This window comes from Phalacrocorax aristotelis, chromosome 5 (genome assembly GCF_949628215.1).
Source record: "Phalacrocorax aristotelis chromosome 5, bGulAri2.1, whole genome shotgun sequence".
NCBI lineage: Eukaryota > Metazoa > Chordata > Aves > Suliformes > Phalacrocoracidae > Phalacrocorax > Phalacrocorax aristotelis.
In genome coordinates this window covers 24,101,475-24,124,589 of record NC_134280.1, presented here as the reverse complement: position 1 = coordinate 24,124,589, position 23,115 = coordinate 24,101,475, and the positions used below count along the sequence as shown (strand labels likewise).

The following is a 23,115-nucleotide window of genomic DNA, read 5'->3' as shown; positions in this document are numbered from 1 at the left end:
AAATCTCAACCTACCCCACTAGATGAATAGGTTTGATACAGCCTAGAAATACAGCAGATCATTAATTTTGAAAGTAGAACATCTTTGTAGTCCATTGCTTTCAGTTGTTCATTTCTTAGATATATCTGTATTTCCTGCTCCTTCTTTATGAAATCATGTTTTATTTGTTTGTTTAAAGAATGAGAAAAAGGTATTAAAATAAATACATCAGGCTGTGCTGGGGGGGGGCCCACCACCTGCTTCTCATGAACCTTGGCTGTTCTTTTTCCAAACCCATTGGAAACAATGTATTACAAGGGATAATATTTACACAAAGCAAACAGCAGTACTAGATAAATACACTGTTTTTACATGGAAAGCAAAATAAATTGGTTTTCAATAGAGGAGGAAAAATAACAGTGCACAGTATTACTGCACTATGATTTTAAATCATTTCTGTAGATTATCAAATGAAGATGAATGGATTGCTTAGGACTTATATTGCATGAGTACATTTTGAAAATTCAAAAAGACTCAACACGGACATTATAATGTTCTTTTTAAAAGGCCGTGCTTGAAGGATGCAGTAAATAACCCTGCCTCTGGCTGTGCAGTGGCAGATGAGAAGAGAGAGCATTTTGTCCACTCATCTTTCTGGCCATTTCTCTCATACTGAACAGTCCCTGATAATTTTCCCAACCTTTACATTAAAAGCATACCCAAATAAACTTTAATTGATGTTTGTGTAATAACTGTGGCCACAATATGCCAGACCTCCTGTACTCAACTGTGGGTACAAAGACTCTCTTCTGCTGGTCTGCTTTCCTAATGAAACATAACCACTTTGCCTGGCAGGAAATTCCTCCCTTTTCTCCCTTCTTCCCAGTAACTCTTTGATACCAGTGGAAAAATTTTAACCAAATTTGATATAGGGCTAAAATAAGGTCCTAGAAGCTAAATAAAAATTGGTGACCAGAGAGAGGTCCCAAATATAGAATCACTACTAGGGGAACAGAGGGCAGCACTCTGTCACCCGCTTCACTGGGTGACAGCCAGCTGACCAGTCTGTACGCACACACCAGTCGGCTAATCCTCGTGGGTGTAACTCCAAACGCCACATACATTGTGTACCATCAGGTCGATACCTCATGGAAGTTATGGTAAGTATTGGTGGCAGGAAAGAGCAAAAAGGGAAAGGAAATAAGCTTTATCAGTCCTTCCACTCACAGAAAAACTTTTCAATCATTTTCATTGACTGGGATTATATTTATATCCCAAACTTACTTTGCAACTTCAATTTTTATTATTAGCAATTCTTCTAAGCATTTTCATTATGACCACGCACAGATGTGCTTTAGGACATATGCAATTTTTCAGGCTTTTGTGGACACCAGTATTGAAGGTGCTAATCATCTGAAACAAGGGATTTCTGGCTTGGAATGCATTGCTATTGCCTGCTGTTGCAGTGGTGAAAAATATACAAGGGCATTCTTATGCACTCCTGCTAGAAGAGAGGCAGGTTTAGCTGAGAAGTAACCTGCAATACTTCATGCTTTTTCTGACAGCAAGAATGATTAATTCTTGAAGCAAGTGTATTGCCATACTGGGACGAGACTTTCAGTCCCTCTAGAAGGCAAGACGAGGTCACTGGTAATATTAGAGTTGGAACACTTCTTAATTGAAAGGTTACCTAATTAGCAACGTCCTACACTTGTCTATTTTTGTAGGTCTTTCTCTGAAGCAAGACAGGCAAAGCTTGTTATTGTCACTTTGATACTGTGTATCTACTCACCGTTCAAAGAAAGTCTTTATATAGAATATGCAGTAAACTAAGCTGCAGCGTGAGTCACACTGCAAGGGTCCATGCTTCTTGAGTGTTATGAGGCACCAGAGGAATCAAAATACTTGCGTATGAGAACAAGGCATTATCCACCAAGCCACAAGTGTAATTATAGAACAGCCTTTAAGATAGGTTTTCTTAACAGGGAGAAAAAGCTGCCTTCACATCTAAATCCACTTCACCTAATTATTCTGTTAAATTACAACTCTAAAACCACATTAGAGACAAGTTTTGCAAACCATACTGTAATAAAAATCAAACACATTGGATATAAGGCATAAATATTTTTTTCCATATAATACAATTCTATTTTTTCACATGATAACTGCTGTTTATCTGATCTGTCTTCTTTGATAGTACTGAGGAGAATCCAGTGTTGTAAGAATAAGGAAGCTGTACACATATGCCTAACATTTAACTGGCTAGTTTTCAATTTACAAGTATTCCCCTACATACTGCTAGCTGCTTGTTTAGGGGGCATCACAGAATGCAATTTTAGCATTATACTGTCCCTTCAGTTTTATAAATTTCATATTTCTGTGAAAATCTTTATACCTTTTAGATAAAATAGCCACTGTAATCTGTCTTTTATGTAGTATTATTATTTGCCTAGGTCCTATGGAGTTACAGTCCATTATATACAACTGTGTTGGAATGGATCCTCACCTGACATAAATTAACAGTTTCACTGGCTTCAGCAAAACTGATTTGTATTTGTTGATCTGTTCCAATAGCACTAATGATCATCCATCTTCCAACAGGAAGGCATATTGTCCACTAACTAGTACTGAAGACTGGATCTCAGAGGAGATCTCTGCCATTTTCCAAGGATGCCACTAACTCACCAAAACTGATACCTGAACCAAAGACAGTTCAAACTGTGAAATGTGATATCTGACTACCCTGATTTCCTGTTCATTTCTGCAGTGGGAAATTTCATCCTTGGGAAGTGGCACATGCAGACAGCCTACATTCCAGCTGTGTCCAGGCCCTGTTCTATTCCCAGGCTCTGTTGCACTACCTTACTAATAGGGAACATGGATGAACACAGGACTTAAAAGGCCCCCACTACATCCTTGATGCTACAGAATAATCACATAACAATTTCAGAAATTGTTTTCACCTCCAAACTTTAGGAAATTGCAGTAAGTTCCAAAAGCAGTAAACAAATGCTCTATGAAATAGGTATGACATACTCTGCCACTGCCTTGAAAAACACCTGGTGGTGTTTTACCACATCAAAATCACAAAGTTTTCACATCACCAGTATCACCTAAGCTTAGCAAACTTGACAGGTTTTACAAATCTGACATGATTACAAAGAGCAGTGTAAAGAGGCCTGCAGACCTACTAAATGACTGCATTGCCCAGAGAGTGTCAGAGCTAATCCCTCCTGCAAACAGAAACAAGGGGGAAAATCCAGACAAGAGAAAAAAGACTTAGTGCCTGAATACTTCATAGGGAACCATTTATCAACAATAGCATGGATCAAATCTGGCCTCTTAAAAATGAAAATTGATACAAGTGTCCAAGGTGCCGTTTTAATGAAGAAGTGAGCAAAAAAGAGGAGATGTAAAATTAACTAAGATTCCAAGCAAGACCAACACTGCCAGCTCAGGCCTGCTGATCTGCTCTGCCTCACGACAGAAACTAAGGGTCTGATGCATGACAGTCGTGCATCAGACCCTTACATCACATTGTAACACATGTACACATATGTGTTCATACAACACAGTACAACACATCAACGTGTTACTCAGATTTCATGCCAGTGTGACTTTTTTCCAAGAGATTTAAAACTCAAATAATGCTCAGGTACCAGGTTAACTAGAGCAACAGAGATGTAATTCAGGTTCCCAGAGTGTATACTAGTAGCAGAAGGAGGTGATGGTGGCCAGAAAAGCTGTTTTAAGCTACCAGAAGATGAAAAGGTAAAAGTGACAAGACTTTGGACTCAGCTGACACTTTCTCTGACGGAGCAGTAGTCCCAGTAGAGAAGTTGATTGTCATTTCTCTAACTTGCACAGAGCTACATTTTATCTAGATGTCTCACCATCGCGCTAACTAGTTCAAAGAACAGTAACAGATAGGCATATGAACAACTCCTAAAGTGGCTCTGTCTAGTAGAAAAGGCTACAAAGAGCCTGACTCAAATAATCTCTGAATTTATTAGTATGTTTTAGAAGTTTCTGAAAGATAAAAGATGTATCCCCTTAGAACTGTAATTCTCAGTGTCATATGTTAGGCACTGCTTACTAATGAGAATTAACATGATATTTGATGTGTTCCTTTATGGTTCTTTTCTCATGCTTTGCAGCAGAATGGTCAAACCTCTGCAGCTACAGCATCCAGAGGCCAGTTTTGTGGTGGCCCCTTGTCACACAGCCCGGACCACAGTCCTTCCTATCCTGCATGGATAGGAAGTGGCAGAGTCCAGTGTGCAGAGACTGAAAGAGCCTGAGGGGCAGCAGGAGCCACTTGGCTATTAGGCAGTCCAGTGCCCACAGAGCTGCTCTCCTTGGTACCTGACAGGAAAAAGCTGTAGGCCAGGTAGGAAGAACCTACAGGCCAGGGGTGACCAGCTGGTCACTAGGGTTGTTCATGAGGGACTCTTTAAGTCTGTAATCAGTGCATCACCATCCCTGTGAACACAACCCAGTGGAATGCTACTGAATTAAATACTTAATATTTGTAAAACGCTTCCAGATATGTAGATTAAGGATCCCAACCAAAATAGTATTATTCTGACATTGCATTCCTTCAGGAATAGACAGACAAACACCACAGTGCGTAATTGGGCTGATATCTCTTTAAATATAGATCATTAGATCTCTCCTGAGATTCCCATCAGTGTCAGTAAATGTATGTACAAAGAACTACTCATTTGATTATCTTACAATACAAAACCCCATGCATATATCCACAATTATTATATATTCAGTACATTCCCTTTAATGTCAGTACATCAACGGGCGTTTCAGTTGAGATTTAACATTCATCGTCACATGCAGGCAAGTTTTGTCTTGCCTTCTCATCTCCCACACTTGATCTGCCTCTTTAAACTTGGCATTTCTAACAACCTCTCCCAGATAGGTTTTAAAAGTAGATTCTTCTCTCTGCTCAATAAGCAAGAGAATAGTATATAATTTCCTGTTTTATGTACAACATCTGGCAGCATAGAAAGAACCATTGCAAATCTTACCAAGGCAGCAGAAAAAAATAGCTGAAAATCCTCCTGTATGGAAAATGGCTCTGCAGCACTGGCTATAAAACCTATTACATATTATATGAAAGGTTAGCAGATTTCCTGGCAGAATATAATACAGTATGTGGGATTTGATTGCTGTATAGAAACAGAGCACTGAGAGAGCGAGGGCCTTCCATCCAACACTAAGTGACGAACCTCAATCTGCTTTTCTCTGCACTAAATAAAAAATGTCAAGAGAAACCTGGCAGGAGTCTACACTTCATAATGTTAATATTTTGAGTGATAGCCTACACAAATCATCTGCAACAAAATAACCTTCCCTATTTAATTGGCAAACAAGCCGAGGGTACAAAATTTCCCAAAGCATCAGAATGACTTAAGCAACGACGCTCCATTTACAGCAATGACTTAGGCATTTCAGATACTATGTGGTATTGACATTCAGTGGCCCCAGAAACAGAATTTAAAGACATTTAAGCATTCAGAGACACAGTTACCTAAGTGCTGGCCCTCTCAACAATCCTAGAAGATGCTTGTGACAACCTGCGAGTTCCACATAGGGTTATGAGCTCCTGTCTTTATCAAGCCTCCAACTACCATAAGAGGGTTATTAAATGAAGACGACCCTCTGTTCAAATACAATCATAAAAGGGAGAACCATGATGGAGAAGTTCACCTTTGGAATGCAGCACATGACAAGGGCATGCAACTGCTGGTTAGAAGTGTGCAGGAAGTGATCTTACAGCAGCATTAGAAGCTTCTAAAGCTGCAGAAGATGAGTCATTTGGTGTTTCATTTAGTTGTCCAAGCACAAAGCAGACTGCCTGAATCAGGGGCCCAGTGAGGACCCCTGGTTGCACACTGGTAGACAACCCTTCCTCTGGACACTGGAGGGCACAAGTAGGATGTGAGGGCATTTGTCTTCCAGTGACTTTTAATTGCTTGACCTTTCCCTGTTAATAAAGCAATGTTGCTTCCCAAACTTCTCCATAAAATTATAGCTCTTCAGATGTCTGTCAACTTTCAGCTGTCACTTGCTCCTTGAAGAAGCAAACTCTTCAGGAGTCGTCTGGAGAGGAAGCACCTGAGATAATGTCAGTGTCTGAAGCCAGGACTAGTCTGTTGAGCCTAGATAATTGTCAGGTTGTTTTACAGCCCCTGTCTGCAAAAGCACTGCCTAACTAGGAATCAAATACCTACAAAAACCTGTCCCACACAATTGCAGAAATAATAGCCAAAATTAACTTGGAATGTTGCCATGCACTTACATAAGGTCATGACATGATGTGGTTACTTGTCAATACTGATATTTACTGAAGTGGCATAAAGTGCTATTCATGAGCTAAAAGCCAACCCAATGTTTTATTCAGAATTAAAATACTTTTTCCAAAGAGGATGGCTTTTCCAAAGTGGTAAGCACCGGGCCAATTCTGTTTCTTCTAATGTCAGAGGCAGCTTCTGAAAACAGCAGCCCTAATTTGAACCATTATGCTGGCTGTTCAGGGCAACTCCACTCTGGCAAGCCAGCACTGTCTCCCTGGGAGATGAATATGTCTAAGGGTAAGCATGCAAGCTGGCACAAAAACAGGAGCTTGGGTGCAAGGGTAACTAGGGATTGACAAGCCTCCCCTGGCTAAATGGAAAACCTTTTCCCATTGTGAGTAAGCTGGGGGAAAAGCTGGAGAAACTTTGTTATGATAAGCTATATTTCAGAAGTGTTCAGCACAGAGGATGGCCAGGACAATCAGTGAAAGACCAGCAGGAATTTTAATTACAGTTCCATTACGACTAAAAAAAATTTCTGTCCAGCAGCATTACAGGGACTATATATTCTCCCAGGCCTCCATTCTGTCCAAATTCAACATAACATACTTGGAGTCAACATTTTGGTTAGACCAACAATTTAATCTACCTTGTGCATTTTTTTCTAAATATATTTTAACTGAGCTATTGCTGTTGTTGCACACCATTACAATTTAAATTACAAGGGTATACGATACATGCAGCTGGTATTGAGTTCAAATTGTTAATAAGAATGAGGTACTACTGCATATGTCCCATTACCAGGCCATATGGCCAATCCTTGAAATATCCAGGAGGAGCAGCTGTACAAAGATGATGACACCCAGTCCATTGTGTTTGGGCATTGCTACCCAACAGTAAGGTCAGCCTAGATTCAAAACCTTTCTGTGATGTTTCAAAATATACCTTGCAGGTCACTTGAAAACCTATTTCTGGCTCTTCAGTGTTGTCTTAAGAGGTGACAGAAATCACCAATATTAGTAAAACCAATGCTACCAGCTAAAACCAGGGAGTCCTAAGAGAGGAGTGCACCTGCAATGAAGCCACTGAGACTCTTCTGTTAATCGTAGAAGTCATCTCAGCTGCACCTTGAAACTGTAAATATAAGTTGTAACAAAACATTTTTTAAACATTCTTTTTCCCCTAACATAGTATGGCTTGCTTCAACAAAGATCTCAAATGCTAAGCTTTCATTTAGGTACAACTCTAATGTACTCTTCAAGCTCATGTCAGTTATGGATGTAGCTATTCAATACTACCCTCTTGCAACCCTCTTGTACCCTCCTTCCCCCCATCTGCATTCTATTCTTCATCAGCATCTAATTACCTATATTCCCAGCTTTAAAACTTCATAGCAGCCACTGATGATATTGAGTGGCAATGCATGGTGTTACTCCACCTATAAATCTCTTTTCTTGGAATTCCCTTTCTGAAGAAGCAGTGCAAATGCAGGTTACATCCAAGCCCTTCACACGTTCCCATGCAGCCTGTAGCTGTTGGCCATGGTCCCACAACACAAAACATTAAAAGCAAGAATGGCCTATGCCCTAGCAGCTGTTGGCTCCTACTCCTGTGCCAAACATGTCATCTTCTTGGCCAGGTTTGCAAAGATTGCAGAGGGGGCCCTACTGTGGACAGGGATCAGTGAACAGATTTGGGTCTTTAAGAAATTGTTGCAGAGCCAAGAACGAATGGCCAGAAAGGAGCAAGACAAATCTTCACACAATATTTGTCTCTTTGTAACATGAGAAAATAGCCACATTTTTCTGTACAAGACTGGTTAGACATTTACGAGAGTAACCAAAGCACATTATAAAACTCTAAAAAAGCAACCGAGCACTTGGTTTTGCTTTCCAATGTTAAAATAAGTTGGTTTTCACATCTTACATATAACATTTTAGCAATCTTTCAATGGAAACAAAGAAGATGCACACATATTTCCATACTGTATATATTCCACTCCATGCTGCATTTCAGAGTATCTCACTGAGGCAATTTAATTAACATCAGCCAAAAATGAAAAATGTAACATGAAGATGATTCAAGATCCATTTATATAACCCTCCTTTTCATTAAAAATAATAGCCCCTTTTCCACTGAAAGAAAAGCTAAAACAACAGTTGACTCCCGTCCACCCTGAGTTTGCGTGCAATGTCTCTGTGTCTCCAACTGTACAAAGATGAATACCTAGACTAGTCCACCATTTTCAATTGTTTATCTTGCAGACCATGGAGCACATAAAAAAAATCTCTGACTACAGCTGGCACCACTACCCCTTGGCCTGTCCACAGGGCAGGGAGAATCTAGGTACTAGAGGCTGCCCGCATATCTCACTTCTACCATGCTTTCTGGTTTGAAAGAGAGTACTTTGGAAATAACAGTAGCCCTTAAGGCTTTGTTCTTTCATTTTAAAATACTTTCTGCTGTTCTGTTTCTAGAATTCAGCAGCCAGCTATCAAGAAAAGAAAATTAGTGAAAGACCTTTGCAGGAGCCCTGTGCCGACCCAGCAAGAGACATACTCAGACTGTTTCTGGAGCCCTTTGTGTCTTACCTCAGTTCTCATGAGCTGTTAGATTGGATTGCATCACTTACAGAAGCAAAGATAGCAACATCAAACTCATACACATCAAATGGAGCAGTCTCTTCTCTTTAAAAAGTGCTATCAAGGCTTTTAAACTCAAAATTAAAATTAAACAGCTTCTTCCCTTGTCCTGATACCCCATTCCATGGTATTTTCCAGTACACTGATACAGTTCAAAAGTTTTAGTAGTATATTTAGATAACTGTACAATAAGTCTATCCATTATTTTCCTTCTCTGTACTGACTGTCTTAGAGTCTTCTGTAGAGCATATAATAATATGTAAAGATTTCACTGTCCTTCTGATCCATCAGAGTATTAAAATGGACAGGCATTTGGCCTCCAAGCCCTTTTGAGAGCAGATTTGATCAGCAGCCATTCACTGGAGTTCACAAAGAAAGCAGCAGGCGAACAGAAGCAGGCAAAAAGGATGGTGCAGCAGCTGCATGGGTCATACATACAGCCACCACTAAGACAACCACAAACCTAACCTCCTGGTTTTGATGTGGGGCTGCCCAAGTCAGGACCTAGGGGTTTATCCCGTGTTTTAGAGCATGTCCTCTTCCTCATTTCCAGAGAGAAAATTTCAACTGAATTTGTGGATGCACCTGGGGATTTAGTCATCTTCAGACCATCTCTAGGAATAAAAGTAGTAATGAATTCATCTAAAAATCAACTAACTCCTCACCCTCCCCTGCAATTCCCCCTGAAGCATCCACTGAATAATTTGCCAATTAAAAACTAGACAGTCCACATGTTTGCTAGTCATTCATTTACAGAAAGACACAGGGCACCCATTTTAATGCTGCAGTCACATTTTAATCAAGTATTCATCCTTAGAGGTCTTTGAAGGGAGGAGATATGCTCTCTTTGACAAGCCAATTCTTAAAATAACTTTTTTGGTTTAACAGTTAACAGGTCAAACAAGAATGCAGCAGGCAAGTCATGGATTAAATAGTACGTTCAACAAACAGGACTCGGTGACATCAAGCAAGAGTCAGAAAGCACAAGCTGAGGGGGGTGGGACAGCAATCAGGACATGCATTAACTTTAAAGTTTGCCATTGTCCAATTGTTTTTGCATATCGTGCATGACAGCGCAGGTCATCCACTGGAGCAGGCACCTTCAGACTAGAGGCTGCAAAAGCTCAGTGCCTCCTTGCAGCAGAAGTTCCATGAGGAAATGTGACTTGATCTAATTTTGGAATCTGGAAAAAAGACAAACATCAGGAAGGAAGTTTAAAAATATTTGGGGAAAAAAAAGTCCTTTCAAAGAAAAAGGAAACTCAAACCAGATAAATTCAAATAGCAATAAGTCAGCATCAAACTGCAGTGACATGTCTCTTTGGAAACAGCACATAAGGATTGCTCATCCCTCTCTGGAACACTTGAGTCAAGGAGCAGGAAGTCACTACTGTCTTTGAATGGGTTTAGCCCAGTGGTTTCCAGTTGTCCCTATATGTACAGGTACTGCAGCCCCCCATTTGTGTCCAACACACATTAAACTCTGCTGCATTAGGTCTGCACAGAGCTCCATACACCCTCCATCTATAGAGCAACCTTTGAAACAGAAGTCAGGAATACTCCAGACCCCACTGATCAAAGCTAACAGACAGGAGATCTGCTACGAAAGAGAATCATAACAGAGGAATCTACTTTCAGCCTTCTGGGATAAAGACACGAACCCCTAATTCCACATGAATTTTTCAGTACTGTGCTTATACTGCAGGTTAGCACAATCCCCTGTGGGTTTCTGCAGGAATGCTTAGGCCAATAGGTGGTACTTGATAAAGCCTCACCTGTACCTTTGTGGAAGATCAGGGTCACCTCAGTCAGCTCCCCTGATTCACCTGGTAAATACAATCTCTAAGTGACTAGTTTGCTGAGTCAATTCGTCATTTACCTTGTACAGTTTTTAAAAACTCTTGGGTCACAGAGAAATGAAATTAAGACTTTATTAACTAACTGCTAGCTGTAAGAGAATAAATCCTCATTATGCACTAAAATGGTCTAATTTACATTACAGTGATTCTCAGACGGGTGAATGGACGCATGTTTGCCTCACAATGACTCCAGAGGGCACATGTTTCCTCCAATTCTCACTTTGTTCTCTTCTCTTCCTCCCTCCCACCCCTCTTTTTCTCTGACAGCACTGTAAACAGTACAGAATTTATGCTGAGCCAGTGGAAAGGGGGAGAATGGGCAGTAAGCGGGGCAAAGAGGGTTACCACTGCCTCCTTCCCTCATCTGTCCTCTTCTTGCACAGCGGCAAGCCAATCTATAACAGTAAAGTCAGAGGAAGGAAAAGGAGTGACTTACGCCTTTGAAAAACACCTATTCTGAAAATGCTGGTTTTCAAGGAAAGGTGCTTAGATGTTAGAATTAGCAAATGGAACCGAACAGAAAAGAATGCCAACTAGTCTTCCTAAAATGAAAGAACATTGGCCCTAGGCTCTTTTCCCTCTGTGTGTATGAGATGGGCACAAGGGTCAACAAGATTTCACATATAAGGAGAGGAAAAAAACCCACATATATCAACCTTCTTCTATACTGGCATTGCTAAACTTTAAGTACAAATTATCCTATATAATCTATATATTTCAGACATTTTTGTATACCAAAACACAGTCTATCCTAAGCCTCCTCTTTTGCTCTAATATGCCCCAACATTCTCTGCTGTGATCAATTTTGAATTCATAAAATAAACAAGGCCCAGCTGGGTAAATAATGAGCATAGACGGCACTGTAGGAAGTGGTTATTTATCCTAAATCAACCCTCAAACAACCTCATACCCTCTTTCTTGGAATCATTGTAGTGCTGGAATTTCACATTTCAGCAATACAATCTAAGTCTTCACCACAAGTGCTAATTATAGAGAGCTCAGCTGCTGCTTTTTCTCTTTTTAAAGCAGTTCGGCATTGTTCTCAGACAGTCTAGTGTTGTTAACTCACCTATGTTTTCAGCTGAGTAAAGTATCCCACACTTCCCGACCTCAGCTGGTACGTGGTATTGCTGTATGGTCTTTCAGGGAATGTAGTAGTGAAGCCCATCTGTAGTCATATTTCTGCATTGCCAAAGTTCTGTGCAACCATGGTGCAGTCTGTTAATTTTCCCTCTGACGTGCATGTCAGTACTAAATCTCTACATCTGTAAAACACTTTGGGATCCCTGACAAAGAAGGATTCTATGTAAAGGTCAGATTAATAACTTCCTTCTTGAGCAAAAACATTTTAGGAGAATTTAAACAGACATGCAAGTCTTGCATTCTGGAAATTCTCACAGCTGCTGTTTGCTACCTAAACTCTGTGCTGCTTAGAGTCATGTGTGTTCACATGATCTGCTAAGCTGGGAGCTGGGGGCTGTCTCTTGCTCTTGAACTTTTTCCTCCCGTACTTTAAGATCTGCCCAGCAATGCTTTTATTGTAAACTGCTGAGTACATGAGCACAAATGTAAAGGGCACATGATGGCAGTTGCTTCTAAATGGTTTACTAGTTTCTCCTTTATTGCCGTTTCTTTGGGCATTGAAACAAATTAAAATTTTAGGACTTTTTTTTTAAAAACAAACCAAAAACTAAAATAAATGCAACCTAGACCACACTTTGCCTTACATGGCCACCACTGAGTAAAGGAACCACATGTTCGATTTTCATTTTCTCTAGATATGAAGATACGTACGCTAATTATCTTTAGAGATTATTGATACAAATTTCGCTTTCCCAGCACTCAATACACGGAGCTTACCTCATATAGGCTACAATGTTTTCAAGATTTATTGAAAGGCTAGGACAGAATGGCACACCAATAACATTGTTGCAGGCTTCCTGTGAGTAACAAACAAAGCATTAAGTCTCTGGAAAGACATGAAGCTTATAAACTGAAACTCTGCCCAACACTATAGTGATGAGCATTCAGAAGTATAAGCAATCATTACAAGAATAACATAACCCATCAAAATCTATAGGTCAGTCAGCTTTCTATTTCTATGTTCTAACAGGAACTGTGGCATCAGCATAGGGCATTACAGGGGGATTAATGACTAGCTGGAATTAATGCCCCTGGGTTATGCCTGAGGCAATCAACTCCTCCCACCTACTCACTAATCCCAGGAGATACTCTAGTCCTCTTTGGAGCATTAACATTCAGCTTTTTTATAAAATCCTTTCTGTGCAGGATTTTTGTGCTTAGATTATTTGGAGGACTTTATATACATATGTGAGTAAAAATACAGTGAATTAGGGAGAGCATATTGGGGTGGAAAGCAGCATCAGTGCCTTCAAGACTACATTCAATGGGAACAAATGTTCTCAGGTAATAAAGAATGCAAGTGGGCTTGTATTTTTGATCACTTGCTCTCTGTATATTTGATTATGCATTAATATATATTATATTGCACTAACAGCTTTCTTTTAGTCTTCCAGTGCTCCAGCTCCTTCAGAAAGTCTGTGCTTCACCCCTGTTCAACCTTCTTGTTTTGCAACACCCCACACCACTACCACTGCTATCACCACTGGAGTATAAATGTCACAGATCTTTTGGATAGGTGCTAGGCGCTTTCAAATTTGGCTGTAACGCATGTACAACAAAGATAATAACCACTTTAGTCATCATTGCCATGAAGTTACTAGCACACTACAGATCTTAATTTGGGGGGAAAAAAAAAAAAAAGAAAAAAGAAAATAAAAGATACATCATATGTTACTTTAATCCCTGGTGTGGTCTCTCCTTAGTTATGCTTTTTTATTCCTCACCCAAAAACCTCCCTTTGTAAGCATTCACTGACTGCCTCTTGGCATAGACAGCAAATACATTACAGAATTTCAGCAGTTACACTTGTATGAAGTATTGACTGTTTTTCTCAGGTGAGTTCACCAAAACCACAGAACACCCTTCAAATCTGGACCCTGGATATTATCTTCCCCAGAAATAAAGAATAATCCATTTGACTGAGATGCAACCTGGAATGTTGCCATTCACCACACCACTAATTTTTGAAATGACTTGGTGGACTGAGAACTGGATGAAGGGCAGAGCTCAGAGGGTCATGATCTGGATGGAGGCCCGTAACTAGTGGTGTTCTGCAGGGGTCTGTGCTGGGTCCAGTCCTGTTCAACGTATTCAACATATTCACCAATGACCTGGACAAAGGGACAGAGCGTACGCTTAGCAAGTTTGCTGATGATACCATGCTGGGAGGAGTGGCTGATACACCAGAAGGCTGTGCTGCCATCCAGCGAGACCTGGACAGTCTGGAGAGCTGGGCCCAGGGGAACTTCGTGAAGTCCAACAAAAGCAAATGCAATGTCCTGCACCTGGGGAGGAACAACCCCATGCACCAGTACAGGCTGGGGGCTGAACTACTAGAAAGCAGCTCTGCTGAGAAGGACCTGGGAGTGCTGGTGGACAGCAAGTTGACCATGAGCCAGCACTGTGCCCTTGTGGCCAAGAAGGCCAATGGTATCCTGGGATGCACTAGAAGGAGTGTGGCCAGCAGATCGAGGGAGGTTATCCTTCCCCTCTACTCCACGCTAATGAGGCCACATCTGTAGTACTGTGTCCAGTTCTGGGCTCACCAGTTCCAGAAAGACAGGGAACTAATGGAGAGAGTCCAGTGGAGAGCTACAAAGATGATCAGGGACTGGAGCATCTCTCCAGAGAGGTTGGATGAGATGATCTCTAGAGGTCCCTTCCAACCCCTACCATTTTGTGATTCTGTGACTAGCAACAAATAAAATTTAGAGGGATCTCTCTGACTGCTGAGCACTACATACTAACTCTCAGCAAGCGGAGCTCCACACTTACATTCAAATACCCTCTACTAACATATAGCCTACCCATAGAATAAAGAACTCGTCAGTCAGAAACACTGTTATCACATGCTATAAAAAATAGGCTGTCTCATGTGTGTTTAAGCCTCCAACTTGCTGGCTCAGTTATCAACCACTCTTAGTCAAATTCTCCATAAAAAGCATGCAAGGGCTTTTCCACTGAAGCCTATGTGGTCTGTACATACTTATCTAGATTAAAGAGGACAAAATTCTGATTCCTGTAGCCAAACATTGAAAATTTGCATGACTATATTTTATTTTTTACACTCTTGAAAAATCTAAACTGTGCTTGTGCGTTCCTTCAAAGACATGGATCCAGTACCAGAACATAGTACTGGCTGTAACAGTTAATTGTATATGTAGCAATACAGCAGAAGTAGTAACTGACATAAAACAAATATATTCATCACCCTGCTGTTTCAGAATTGCCCACAGATTACTTTCATATTAAAGGCATAGGTCTGTACTGAAGTATCTCCCCACTCTAAAATGGAGCTGACAATCTTATCACTGCTTATCATGGCCTTGGGAAATTATGCATTTGTGTGCAATTATTGGTTTTCTGTAGCCTTTCACTGTCTGCAGATTGTTTTGTTACAGTGATGGTGATGTTACTGGGATGGTTAACTTCCTTCCCCCCAAAAACAGATAAAAGCTGAAATGACAGAGTTTCTGGCAAGAGAATTTCTGGCAGAGGAAGCAAAGTAGGAAATGCAGCTCCTGATATAAAACAGCCCACTCTGTCTCGACTGAGAGAAGGCTTGCTGCCTGGGTATTTCTCAAATCTGTTTGCTGCATGAAAAATTGCCAGGGTTTAAAACATCTGAAGCTTTCTTGTTATAAGAATGATGTGCTTTACAGATCATGATAAATCCTGACTAAAATACGAAAGTGTCAGTGTTTCAAACAGTTCCTTTCCTTCAGTGAGGTTACATTTACAGTGCAATGAGTGGACTTGGATTACAGGGTCCTTTTTCACTCAAACAGATTGAAAATATAGGTATATATTGTATAAGCAGTGTTCAAGCACCAAATAAAAATTATGAGAGACACCTCCCTGAAGGAATTATTCAGTCCCTCAAGAATTTTCCTTGCATTATTCCTCACATCTTTCTTTCTGCCTCCTTCCTTCCTCTTACCACTCATCGTATGTCTAAGGAAAATAATGCCAGGTTATTCAATGGCCTTGTTATCACAAGAAGTTGTTATGGTAAGTTGGTAAGTTGAGAAATGGGGTTTGTATGGACTTGTGGTGACAAGTTCAGCCTAAGACTCCGCCCATTCTGCTGGGAAGTTCAGCTAGAGTCACTGAGGAAATATAAAACAGAGGCAAGAACATCAAGTTTCAAAAAGAGCACTGGCAGCCTAGTACTCTTGACTGGAAACAAGGGAAAACCACTGTATGCAGCTCCCCCAGCTCAAACTGGGAAGCTAACTGGGAGATGGCCCAAGTATACTGTGAGTAGTCATGCTATACTGTCCCCATGGCCTTCATCTCTGTCATCAATGCTTAAAGGTGAATTCTACACTTTATCTCTCATTCTTTCTTTCAGTGATTGCTCCCTCCATCTTTTAGTTATTTGTTTAGATTTCCAGTATGTAAAAATCCTGGCATTGCCATTATGGGCTCTGAGCCATCTGAGCAATCTTCTTAAAATACACTAACACATCACCCATATGGCTATCCAATATGTAACTATTTACTTTCCAGGATAATAACAGAGAGGTAACAAAAACTGTTAAAAGCTTCACAAGACATTGTCACCCTAATTAGGAGTCTATGATTTTCACCAAATAGCAGAGTTATAGACATCAGTCTGCATGACTGCCTTTTTGAACATATTTTCATTATAAGTCTCCCTTAGATAAGACTGAAAGATCAGACGAGTGGTTGTACTTAGGAGTTATCTGTTTGAGATCATTGCTGTGTGTGCCCCAGCAGAGTCTGATACCATGCAGTTCACTGTGTTCTGGAAGAAATCCGCTTCAAAGACAGCATTTAGGAAGGCTTGGAAGACAATCTGAAAGCTAGAAGGAGAGATACCAAGGAAATTCCTTTCCAGGTATGACCTTCTTCCATAATAGCTTATAATTGTTATATGGTTTTCAACACAGGTTCCATGATTTGGTTAGAGGACCCAATCGAGGTATAAAATAGTTTTTCTTGTAAGCTGTAACTGGTACTACTTGTCTTAGTCAACTTACATGTAAAATTCTCCTTCCCCTTCCAGAGATTCACTATTTCCCTAGAAGAAAATGATACTTGGATGAGAGTTCACTTTGTTCAAACAGTTATCACATGTATTCTCTTCACAGCATGTGCAATGCTGTCCGAGGGCAAAGTCATTTATCACAGTTTTCTAAGTGTACTTCAGGTGGTAACTGATGCTGTGAAAGTACGTGAGTTGATCTGTGGCTACTTTATATACTGCAGCATGTGAGTTAACATTTTATGTCGGAAGCTGCTTGTGTTATGGAGTATTCCAGACACAATTCAGTGGATGGATTAGTGATTATTGAACTTGTGGAAGAAATCAATGAGCTCTTAGGCCTGTGTGCATAAAGCAAGATGGGAGCTTTTCTCGCATACTTCAAAGATCTACAGTTCTTAGGTCTCTTGGGATAGTTGTGAAATGGTGCTTCCTTTTATCAGAAGTGACTAGAGCCCAGAAAGGACAAGGAGGAGCAGGAAGAAGGAAAGCCATGTCACTCCTTGTCCTGGCTAGCAGAACTGGTAAGCTTCAAAATGGGAATGCAATGTATTCATTGCAGCAATACAACAGTACACTTTCTCCTTTGGCATCACAGAACTTGAAGGGCTTCCCCTTGGGGCAATACAGTTTTCTTTTGTGACGAACACAGAGATAGTAGAGGATAGACTTCCAAGCAAAAGTGGAAGTTGTACTGCTTTGTAGACAGAAAACTAGAAGCAATGCTGTTTAATCAAAACAGTTTGAACCCCTATGATTATACTCAGGTATTTTTCTCAGGACAGACTTTTTTTTGTGTGTGAGATACTACCCTCACGCTCACGCTGCTTTAAGGTTTCAGGCCCTGCCTTGGTAACCTTGGTTAATAGGAGCTTTTCCATTAAACTCAATGGGAGCAAGAATATTTTGTATGTTGTTTGCCTGAATATCGTAGGTATAAGCAAATTCAATATACTAAAATTGGCATCAGTAAGCCCCCTGCAGCTCTGAAAGTGCAGGGATTAGTGTCCATTAGCACACTTTTCTCTAAAGTACAAGAAACTATAATTAGCATAAATTTATTACCTAAAACTGAAAGTAGAAATTAAGACTAGGTTGGAGTCTACTGAAAGAGCTTACTGGTAACAGTGACACACTCAGCATAATAAACAGATAACTCTGAATTTCACTCTAGAGGAAGATGTGCCTTGTTTTGACTAACAGAAACTGCATCCAAGACCAAATTCAGCCTACAGAAGGCACTCAGTGTACTTTTGTCTCTTCAACTAAAAAGGAAACCTAAAAGAAGTAGTAACCTAAGTCCAGTTTTGTCACATGCAATGCAATTAATTCAGCATCTAATTTAAGTGAAACTTCACAGAAACATACAGAAGTGTTTAAGATCATAATATGAACACAAATGTAGACTATCTTAGCAGACATAGCATTTCTAACTGTCAAAAACAACTTTGGCAGGAACCTTTATAGATTGTGTTCAGTTACAAGAAAAGGAAAACTATTTACTTGTTTCATTATCTTTGTAAACCAGAATAATCTCCTAATATTCCAATGAACACAGATCACAGAAAAAAACGGTGCCTTTATTTTACCAACAAGAACCCCAACTCCATTAAGAGGAGCCAGACTGACTATATTATTGTGTCACATGTGAAAGGAGAATATTTCACAGAACAAAAATACAGGAATCTTTGCCATGGAGTTTACAAGTTAATATCACATTGGGTACATTAGAACAGAAGCAACAAGGTCAAAGAAACCACCAATCCTCTTTGCTTCCTAATGCCTTACAGCTTTCCTCTCCTTCTTTGTTTATTATTTTGTAAGTCAGACTGTTAAAGCTACGGGTTCCCAATGGGACCTCAGCTTCAGGGGCTGAGTACGACTGAGAGCCTGCGTGATCATAGATATGCATATTTTGTACAAAAATGCACTTTCCACTTGGCCCATGTTTCATCTGCTGGTAGGCCAGGTTGGTTATTTATTTTGCTGGGAACAGTTTTTGTCATAAAGCCTTACCTTCCTCTTTCTCCATTCCCATCTATCATTCTTGTCATGAAGTTGCAACTATTAATAGATAAACCTTAACTTTTGTTTTGGCTAAGACCTACACAAATATGTGGGTCTCAAGACCTAAAACAGGCCCACATTCTGAGTATTTAACTCTGTGAAGGGGTCAATAGCCATACAACTATCCCTACGTTCTTTAATTGCCACAAAAATAAATCCATGCAGAACAAACACATGCAGGCTACTTCTGTTTCTAAGCCTCCTGTTATTACACTTGGCCATAGCTACAACACTATAAAATAAATCATGTTCTTCTGTACCTTTACACTTACTTTATCAAGTTCCTATCACTGAAGCATCCATCCTTCACTCCTCCTTTTTCATATTTCATAAATTTGTTTGCTTGAAGCCCCTATCTTTCCCTAAAAATCAGTAAATAAACAAAGCATTATTGGTTTGGGTTTTTTTTAGAAGTGCTTCCAAATTTCCCTCACTTTCAGGCTGCACAGCAAGACCTGTCTTGGGTTTCCCTGCCTCTCCCTAAAGCTATGAGAGAGCCTGAGATTCCACATCAATAGCTTTTACTATGCATTTTTTTCTCTTTGAACAAAGCATCACCTTAACATCTGAACAGTAAAATTCCACCTTTCCTTTTTATTTTCCCATGCATTATTTAAATATGCTGCTCTGAATTCTACAATTAGAGTATTCCTGGGTAGCTACAATCAACATCTTTGTAGTCTGATACAGCAGGAAATGTGGGCTGCACAGGATAGTTTCACACATTTGTTTGCTATACAGCAGCCTCAATTTAAATATGATAATCTAATTTAGTAAGAAATGAACTGAAATCAGATTTACTGCAAAAACTTTTAAAATTTAATTTTCAGACTAGCAATCAATGCTTATTCAGTTTCCATCTTATTCCTGCCTTCCCTTTTTGCAGATGCTTAAGTGACATTAAATTAAACAATTGCACAAATTTTAAAAATTGTAGGAAAATTACCATCTGCACTTAATTCAGGAATAAAAAGGTCCACAGAAATCACTCTTTACAAGCATTTTTCTTAACAGAAAGAATAAAAAAAAAGTAAAAATTCTTATGGTAGAAGCAGTATATATATATTCGTGGCATTCTGTCTTTCAAATAATTTTAAAACGTAAGACGAGAGAAATGAATAAGAGAGATCTCACTACTGTCTTACCCTAAACCTTACTCAATTTCTGAGCTATGACTGTTAGGATTAAATATTAAAACATCTTCAAAGAAAGAACTATGTTGAGACACACAGTAATAAAGCCCATTATTATTCACAGACATAAACAGTATCAAACTAGTATCTGCTTAGTATTATACTTCGCTCCATTGTATTACCCCTAAATCTGTGCAAAATAAAAGCATAACCTTGTAAACAACATTAATCACAACAGAAGGAAACAAAAAATAAAGAAATCTTAAACTTACATTGAGATGTTATTATAGGTCCTGCACAGCAAGTAGCCCTAAGGGTACATTTTAGGTTTTTTATCCATGCTCCGTTCTTGTTGCTGATGTGACCACTTAGGCACATGGTCAAGTTGCAATCAGCTTCTCTCTTAGTGATGTATGAGAGCTGCGCTGATTTATCTAGTCCTTCTGCAGCAGATTAGCACTAATGTTTCTGCTTCTGCATCCTACCTTTCCTTAGTGGTAGACTCTGCATTATCATTGGTAATTCGAATTAAAGAGCCAGTGAATGTAGCACAATTTTTTTTCTTTCTGAAACCAGTGCAAAGCAGGTAGTCTCTCACAAATACTGTGTTTTTATCCACTGAGCCTCTTTATTAATATCTTTTGCAAGAACAGTAGTCAGAGATACAGACGAATGGTTCCAATAAGTCTGCACTAGTCTATCTGTGATTTATTCTGTTAAAGGAATATTCTCCTATGCAGATGGCCCTAGGCAAGAAATGGCTGTAATATACCAACATTTCATCCAAAATCATGCGCTTTTCACTTTGTAACAAAAAGGTATTATATACATGCAGTGAAATTCTAGTTTATCCCAAAGAAGTGGACAATGTGAAATTAATTAATGCAAACAGGGCTTATGGAAAAAAACCAATTACCTTATAAGTTAAAAATACTTAACATATAAACTCATTTGGTTAAAAAATATTTCAGTGCCTTACAATGTATGTGTTCATTACGAAACCTCTCTTTTCCCCTCAGGATTTTTTACACAGTGGGACTGTCAAATTCAGCTATTAAAAGTATCACAAAGAACCTGACTGAACCTTGTTGCTACTATTTTGACTTTCCAGTAAACAAATATTTCAGCAGTAAAACGGAATTGTTAATTCATGATCTTTTCAATTCAATATACCACAAGACACAGCTGTTTAAATTTTCATTAGGACTTTGAAAAATATTTAGGAAAAAATGAATGTCTTAGACCATCTAGTCTTGAAAATGTGAACATTCTGACAAGTTTGCTCACTGTCAAAACGACTCACATCACTGCTGTTCCTAGCTGCTAGTCTTTCTGATCACAGAAGTATTCCCCTCTGTCTTTAAGAAACAAATGCCATACCTGAATATTAAACAAGAAATATGTGCCGCTTAAACACCAGTAATATTTGAACAGCAGAAACATTTCGGCTTCTGATAAAGACTTATTCTCTGCTTATTATCAGCTTTTATTTTAAACAAGAATTACATGGAGTGTCTTACCATAAACAGGAAACCAGGAGAGAAAGAAGGAAATACAATTAACTTGCTACTTTATAATAAACCCTAAAACCAGGAGGGGCCATTTTTGCTGCAATGTGAAAGTCTACTCTGGCAAAAACCATTTCAAAGTGCTTTCTGGATTTTACTCATTTTTATGCCTGCCACAGGAGCACAGCAACTTCAGGGACAGAATGTAACAAAGACTTAAGCATACTCATTAGCACAGAATTGTTACAAAGGCAGTTTGAGATCTAGGTGCAGGACTGCACACAACTTCATCAAGCTTCCCCAGCTTTTCTCCTCTTTTTGTATAGTGTTCATAAGGAATTAAATGGGTGACTGCAGAAGGGCATCCAGAAGCCAGATTGAGAATCTCCTGAGGAAAGATACCTGAAATAAGAGTTTCAAAGCATGCCCAACACTGAGCTACCAGCAGCTGGCTAAACAGAAACACCAAGGAGCTGATGCACCTTCAACCTCATGCCCTCCCAGCCTTCAGATGGCTCCTTGTAAATGCTGAGTAAACATCTTATGATTTTGAATTTGAGAAGTCTCTCTGCATGATAGGTGCCTACACCATACATTCAAAGAACTGAAGGTCTCTGTTTCAAGAAAGATGGAGGTGGGGTGCTGCACTTCCATCTGGCTTTGAATCCTCCTCAGGACTGGACTCACCCAAAGAGCAGTAATCCTCCCTTCATTTGCCTTCTCTGGGCAATGAGATTCAAATTCCTAACTCTCAAGCCTCAGGACAGTGTCCTAAAGAAATAGCTCTACCCCGCTAGCAGTGCTCCAACCCACACTCCTTCTGTGGAGAAGTGTGCTACAATACAGAAAAAGAATTCAAGACTCTCTGCATCAGAGAGGGGACAGAACAGTGCTGACCTTCCCAACAGGCTTTCACCAACAAAAAGCAGCGTGACATGGATGTGGCCAACAAAAGTGGCAAGTGCTGCCAATTCTAAAGGCAGTATCAGTTGAATGGACACTTTTTCGCTAAGAACTGAAACGAAATTTGGACCCTATGGTTTCATGTAGGTCTTTGCTGTACTAGGAAAAAGGCATGTTGGCCAAAATACTGAAATCTGGTGTAGAAACAGCATTGGAGCTGCTATTGCAGGTACACACAGAAATTTACCCTAAAAAAATAATTCAACTACACTTTAAACATACCAATTTTTTGCCCCCAGACTCCCATTAGAAGCTTGTTTTGGAACCTCATTGCTCTGATGGTTAGAAAGAAACTTCTAATGTATGCTCAGGCTGCATTAGTACCCACCTGCTCCTAAGCAGCACTGTCCTGTAGTAGTTTACTTCCCCTGAACAGTGGTCTTACATACTTGTAGACAGCAATCATATTCCCTATAAGCTTTCATGTCAACAGACTAATCAAGACATGCTCCTTTAGTCTTACCATATAAAACAGACACTCCATTTATCTTACCATGGT

The 23,115-nt window shown here is 39.7% G+C and overlaps 1 protein-coding gene across 6 annotated transcripts in view; it reads right to left on the bottom strand.

Annotated features, from left to right (window-relative positions):
• RAPGEF4 (Rap guanine nucleotide exchange factor 4) overlaps positions 1-23,115 on the bottom strand; it is a 163,866-nt gene that overhangs the window by 91,032 nt on the left and 49,719 nt on the right. Inside the window, exon 1 of one of the 6 annotated variants that reach the window (XM_075093467.1) lies at positions 20,418-20,501. The exons of the other annotated variants lie outside the window; for them this stretch is intronic. The gene's annotated coding sequence lies outside the window, so the exon portion shown is untranslated. Of the gene's footprint in view, positions 1-20,417; positions 20,502-23,115 lie in introns of those variants that run through there. 6 annotated transcript variants of the gene reach the window in all.